The sequence below is a fragment of the Vicia villosa genome, linkage group LG2 (assembly GCF_029867415.1).
Source record: "Vicia villosa cultivar HV-30 ecotype Madison, WI linkage group LG2, Vvil1.0, whole genome shotgun sequence".
NCBI classification, from domain to species: Eukaryota; Viridiplantae; Streptophyta; class Magnoliopsida; order Fabales; family Fabaceae; genus Vicia; species Vicia villosa.
This window is the reverse complement of record NC_081181.1, coordinates 194,580,574-194,588,144: the sequence shown is the minus strand read 5'-3', so window position 1 is coordinate 194,588,144 and position 7,571 is coordinate 194,580,574.

The window sequence follows — 7,571 nt, the reverse complement described above, 5'->3', positions numbered from 1 at the left end:
AAATTGAAAAGGAAAGAATAAACAGAAGCGAGTGAGTGTATTATTTGTTCAGAGGCAACTAGGGTTAACCCTAAAAATAGACATAATAATACAGAAAAATAGGTAATAAGAAACTTAGCTTCGATCGATGAAGGTTGAGAATTGGGGGTAGCTTGAAGCATTGACTCTGACCATTGAGAACTGAAAAAAGAAACAACAAGGCGTGAGTGTATAGGCAGTTCATTGGCAATTAAGGTTAACCCTAATTTGATGAAAAGGAACAAAATAAAACAGAATGACTATTTAAAATAAATATGAAATAGAACTTAGCTTCTATAATCGGCGAGGCGCATAGTCGGAAAGAACCATGTTGGTAAACCTGAAAAGGCACAGAAGAGATATTCAGTGTATTTGAATGTTCGTCACAAACCCTGATCAGGGCGCAAGGGCACAAGTTAACTATAGTTAATAGAATAAATAAATGTCCAATTAATTAATTATTGGTTTTCAACCTAATTAAATAAATCGGGAAAAATAAAATTTCGATTACATTTTCTAATCCTGAAAAGTATTTTGATTAATTATTTAAAATATTTGTAACTAATTAGACAATTTAAATGATTTAAATCAAAAAAAATAAAATAGTTAACAATAATTAAAATGAACATTTTATTTTAATACCTCCTATACATATATATGAAAAGAGTTTAAGAATAATTTTTGTTAAGAGAAAATATAATTAAAAGGATAAACAAAATAAAAAACTAACATATTATATAATTAAAAGGAAGAGAAAGTTGGAAAGCTTAGCTGGAATCAAGTGTGGTATGTCTTTGATGGTGTATGGTGGTGCTACGCGTTCCCAGGCGTTTGATCTGGGTAGAGGGAGATCCAATGGCCTATACATAGGGGTGTATCGTAGACCTTTGTTAGCCAGGCGCGCTGGATTCTTGGGAAACGTATACTGCAAAAATAAATAAATGAGTGGCGCCTTCAGGAATCGAACCCAGGCGCCTTGGGTCGTTCCTTTGCTTTGCCACCGCGCCACGCTCAGTTTTGTGTTATTAACACGAAAGCATAAGATAATATATTATAAAAACGTCATGCCCAGATTTTTGAAAATACATTCGCGCCCAGCAACTTCATCCTCTTCGTGGAAGCTCCGTTTTTCTTCACCCCTGTGCATACTCATCTATGGAAATACAGTGGATAAACAACATATAATGACACGAATCGAACCAAAATCGCATCCCGAAGTCAATTGCACTCTTATTACGGGCCAATTTCATCTAAATCAAAAAATCCTAATTCAAAGCTTGGAACCCTAACAATGGTGGATTCCGTATGCAAGCGAATAAACACAATTAAATTTCCAGAATCACTCATGACATCATTGTAAACACAAATATGCAATTCAAATTCATTTATAATGCATGAAAAGTCGAAATCGGAATTGGATAAAAGTGGTCAAACCGAACAGAATTGGTGACGATTCTTGATGTCTCAGTGCACGAATATGATTGCAAAACGTTAAGCCACGCTTCAGGAATGTTCTTGGATCTTCAAAACTCTCTGAATTGATCTGTAACCACAACAAAGATTTTGCAATTTCTTGAACTTTTGAGAGCTTCAAAACCCCCTCTTGCTGCAGAATTCTCGTCCCCTAGGTTTTTGTGACTGTTAGGTACTTATAGGAATGCATTTAGGGTTGAATAAACTTGGCAAAATCCAATCAAATCTTTGTTAACAATTTTTTTGGAAAATATGGTGAAATATGTTTCCAAATTAAGCCAATATCAATCTTTTTTCTCAATCCATTTTTGTCACTGATTTGTTATTGAAATATTGAGTATCTAATCATTGATGATGATTGGGAATTGGCTTTTTGTGAGATATTTGATTTTTTATGATTTTCATAAATTAATTATCATCTTTAAATGATAAAAAATTCACATAAAATCAAGTAAAAGCCAAAATTTTCGTGGGAATCATTTTATGGGCCCTCAATGTTATAAGGAACAAGTTTGGATCCTAAAAATATAGGCCCAATAGCAAGAATTTCAAAATCCTTTCACATTTTCCCTCCAAAATAGTCCAACTTTGACAAGGCCTATCTCTCTCAATTTTTGAGGTATGGAGGTGTTCTAGGACTTTTTAGAAACCTCAGAGAGTCCTCTAACCAGTGTCTTTGGTCTCATATCAAAATTCTTTTCCATTCTCATTTTATGCCTTTTTTGAAAAAAATGTCTTTTTGTTGACTTTTGAAAAGGACCTATAATGTTTTAGTCCATATCTCTCAAATGAAGCATTTTTGGACTTGGCATGTGAGAGACAATTTTGTAGAGAATCAATTTTACTTCAAAATGAGCTTTGGATGGAAAATTTCTGATATTCCATGTGAGAGTTATGGCTGGTCAAAGTTCAGTTGACTTTTCCTATACAAAACCCTAATTTAGAAACTTCTTGATTTGTTGATTTTTGTTCTTTCCTTGATGAACCATGATCAATTCTTGATCAAATGGTGAATGATACTTCAATATGAGGATATTGACAAAACATCAGGAATTTTGACTGTGGTTTGACCATTGTTTGATTTTTAGATCAACCAGTCGATTATTGATTGTTTGGGCCATTGAGTGAGTAATCTTTTGACTCATAGTTTGAAAATTGGAATGAGGATTATTTGGAGCATGTGAGAGACCATGAAGTCCACTGGAGATATCAGAACCTGACTTTTCTTTGAGAAGAGCAAAGCCCTAGTTCATAGGCACTTGTTTAGGAGATAGGTAGCTTTGAGCAATTGGGGATCTTTGAGCATTTGAAAGGTGAAATGAGATGGGCAAATTTTGGGGTATGACAGCTGCCCCTGTTCAATTATCTTAAACCTGAAGATGTAGAGTGGTTTGTGTGCCAGTCGGTATCTGAAGGTGGAAGATGATTGAACACTAGAATACCAAGAAATTTGCCCTATTTGCAGTAGGGACTTTTTGTCGGAGATGGGCTTGTAGATGCCATCTGGTAGTTGTTGGAGTATGGATTGTTGCGAAATTTCTGCTTTTGCCGTCTTCTCTTTTTTGTTCGAATGTTGAGGAACCGTCAAAGGTGTCGACTCAAGTCTGTGTTGGGTTATTTAAGGAACCGTCAAAGGTATCGACTTAAATTTGAAATACGTCGTTAAGGAACCGTCCAAGGTGTCGACTTAACTCTTGATGTGGGTTGTTAAGGAACCGTCAAAGGTGTCGACTTAACTTTGAAGCATATCATTGAGGCACCGTCAAAGGTATCGACTCAGATATGTAGATAGATTGTATAAGGAACCGTCAAAGGTGTCGACTTATATCTGAAGCATATCATTGAGGCACCGTCAAAGGTATCGACTCAGATATGTAGATAGATTGTATAAGGAACCGTCAAAGGTGTCGACTTATATCTGAAGTGTGTCGTTAAGGAACCGTCAAAGGTGTCGACTTAACTCTGGAGATAGATCATTAAGGAACCGTCAAAGGTATCGACTTAATTCTGGAAGGTTGTTAAGGAACCGTCAAAGGTGTCGACTTAACTCTGGAGATAGATCATTAAGGAACCGTCAAAGGTATCGACTTAATTCTGGAAGGTTGTTAAGGAACCGTCAAAGGTGTCGACTTAACTCTGGAGATAGATCATTAAGGAACCGTCAAAGGTATCGACTTAATTCTTGAAAGTAGAGACAGTAATATCCTGAAAAGTAAAGGTTAGTTTTCTTATGTCATGATGCATGTGTTATGTAATGAGTCTCTCAAAATAAATGAGAAATTTTGTATGTCATGCATGAATTTATTATGAAGTTATGTATACAATGCATGAATATGTTTGTGTCATATGGTATGTGATTATGATCCATGTTGTTTTAGTCGAAAAAATAAATCTCCATGTGTTCGTGATTTTGATGTCTGATTTCGTCTTGAAGATGCTCAGCTGGGGATTTATAATTTCTGCTTGGGGATGATCAGTAACTTGATGTACCCTGATTGGGGATAAAGAGAAAATAGAGATGTGAACTATGTTAGGGAGCCATGTCTTTGTTGGGATAAGAGTGTTGGAAGACATCTTTTGGAGGATTGCTCTGTGGGGATATGATTTTGTGAAATCGGAATTGCGGGAAGGCATGGATGCCTTGAATATTTCCCCCAGTATTATAGTGACTACCATTCCTGGATTTGATTAGGACGTGCCACTGAGTATTTGATAAAGATGTAAAACTAGACTTGCATAGATTTGCCCCTGCTAGTAGGAACTTTGGAAAGATTCGCCTCGCGAGGGCTTTATGAGATGTACACTATGGGCGATATGCCCCCAGTAATCATAGGCTCAAGACAGTGTTCCATGTTGATTGGGGAGTAGCTTTAGATATACTTGGATGTATGCCCCTGATTGTTCGAGCATCCATGAGAGATTCTCGGAATCTTGACTTGATTGCCCCAGATTGATCGGGAAATAGTATGAAACCCACTTGGGATATATGCCTTTGACTGTTTGTCATTTGAGAGATTCTTGGAATCTTGACTTGATTGCCTCAGATTGATTGGGAAATAGTATGAAACCCACTTGGGATATATGCCTTTGACTGTTTGTCATTTGAGAGATTCTTGGAATCTTGACTTGATTGCCTCAGATTGATTGGGCAAAACATGTCATGCCCCTTGTATACGTAAGAGACATGGCTTCTTGGAGTGATTTTGTTTGCCGGGTTAACTTTCAGTCATTAGCCATACCCTGTGCAAATTTATTCTGATGCTAACATTTGAAATTACGTAGCAGAATATGTTTAATAATGAATTCATGAGATGCAATGCATACGTTTGTCTTGAGTTTTAAAAAAACATTAAAACAAGAGATGTAAAAGCGTGATATTTGTAAAACATGCTATTTTTTGTAGAAGCGAAATATCCACTCAGTATTTTAGTAAACCTTAAGGAGTCGGGATACCTTTTTGGTGACAGTATGCTTTCGAACTAACCATGCTTCAGTTAGGACTTTCAAGGGTTGTAACGTGGCTTGGTTCACGGTTTAAGAAACAAAGGATAAAGGCTCAAAATTTGATTGTACCCACCCCTCTTCGTGATGATCTTCAGTCCTAAGCTCAGTTAATTCAACTTATGCATTCAGGTTCCAAGAGACTTTTGAATTTGCACCTTTGATAATGATGATGGTTCACAAGCAGAGAGAACTTTTGAGATGGCAGTCACTTCTTCCTTTTGGTAACCACAACTTTGAGTTGTTCAAGAATTTATTGACTTCTTTTTTCCATCTTTTTGATATCCCTAACTTTTGCCTGAACTGTCTATTTTGAGCTTACAGTCAGCGGGATGCCTTGATTTTTGCCTAAATCTTCTTTTTTTGATTTTTGACTTAGCAGGCTTTTCTTTGTATATATGTTTTTTCATCATTTTTGTTTTGAAAGATATTGACTGCCTTGCTTAATGGTTGATGAACCATCGTTGTCTTTTGATTGACATCTCCAACACTTCTTTGATGTGCGCGGATGAACGCTTGTGATTGAAACCTTTGTTGAAAGGTGTACTGAATGATTCTCTTAAAATAGAATGCACAGCCAAATTAACTGAGAACTACCCTGCCCCAGGTTATGATCAAGGGTTTTAATTAGTACAAGAAAGAAACTTCTACTTCTTAGGCTCAAAGGGGTTGACGAGGGATTAACATCCTTATATCTCCACTGTTTAGGAATTGAAACAATGCCTGTACATCGTCAGCATAGTCCGCTCAAAAGCATACTGTATGAGGTTGCGGTATCGTTTTCGTCATCCTCCCTCAAAAGGTATACAACTTTAGCAGGAGTTGAGTATCATAAAACATATGCAAAGTAAAGATGCAGTTTAGATGAGTGATAGCGAAATAATTTATTCAAGACAAACATATGCAATGTACTAATGATGATTATTAAAACAAATAATGTCTATCATGAGTCAGATGTTTAAACAAGCAGAAAAGAAAATTGCAAATGGAAGTAGATCTAATGATCCAAAAGTTCGTCCGTCTAGACGTCAATTAGTCTTGTCATGACTGGGCATAGGAGCGGTGATCACCACGTGAGTTTCGGGAGGGTTGAATTTGATTTCCCCGTTATCGATTAGATCTTGGATATTATCCCTCAACGTCCAGCAATTGTTTTTGTAATGTCCAGGAATGTTGGAATGATACGCGCACCTCGCATTGAGTTTATATCCAGAGGTGTTAGAATTCTTAAGAGCATCCCTCAGAGTAATCAATCTGGTCCTCAACAGATGTTGTAATGTTTGAGCCAACGACATATTGATCTTTGTGACTTGACGCTTAGGTACATCTGGCTTGCGTCGTTGTTGTGGAACTGGTGTAGAGATCAAAATTGTCCCCACAGATTGGTTTTGTTCATTGCGACCTTTCCGGTTGTGCTCAGCATTAGTCAGGTGAGGTTCGGGTCATACATTTAGACCATATGTGATAGAGGACGTCAGAGCAAATAGACCATATATATTGAGGGACATCAGAAGTAGTCGTACATTTAGACCTTGTCTGTTGAAGGATGTCAGAACGAGTTACTCATTAAACCATATCTGCAGAGGAATGTCAGAACGAGTCATACATTGGACCATATCTGAGGAGGAATATCAGAATGATCCATACATTAGACCATATCTGAAGAGGAATAGCAGAACGAGTCTTACATTAGACCATATCTTGTTGAGGAATAGCAGAACGAGTCGTACATTAGACCATATTTGTTGGAATGTCAGAACGAGTCATACATTGGACCATATCTGAGGAAGGATATCAGAACGAGTTTATTCATTAAACCATATCTGAAGGAGAATACCAGAACGAGTCATACATTAAACCATATCTGATGAATAATGCCAGAACGAGTCATACATTTAGACCATATCTGACTGGAAATACCGGAACGGGTCGTACATTAGACCATATCTGATAGAGAATGCTTGCTTGTTAGAGTCGATGAGTTTTTTGACGAAGTTTTGGAATATAGAAGGGCTTGTCATAATGAATCTCCAGCTCGATTATATCTGAGAGGAATGATTGTCGAGGCGGAACCTGAAAGCAATGTCATGAATGCAAATGAAATGTTTTCAAGGATCTTTAAGGAATTTAGTTAGCAACATTGGAAAGTGATCTGGTCGCATCTTTGTCTGAAGAAATCTGAACTTTGTCTTTGAACGTCTTTCTTTGAGAATCAAGCTCACCATATCGAGTGGGTCATCGCCTCTGATTCGAGATACTTCTGATTTTGAAAGTATATGGCTAGAGGAAAATAAATCCTCTTGCCCCTTGATAGGTAATGTGTCTCTGAATTGGAAGGTATGCGGCCAGAGGAAAATGAATCCTCTTGCCCCTTGATTTGAAATTCGGTCCTTGATAAGAGTACCTGAAATTGTGCGCCCTAAATCTCTAAGATCCTTGAAAGGGTTAGTTAAATCGTGTTATGCTTATGATGTCATGAATGTTATGCGGATGCAATTCATTAGGCATAGTGTGAGATAGTAAGGGCAAACACGTCCTTTTAACAAAACCTGCAAAGAACGAAGGTTAGTAGCAAACAC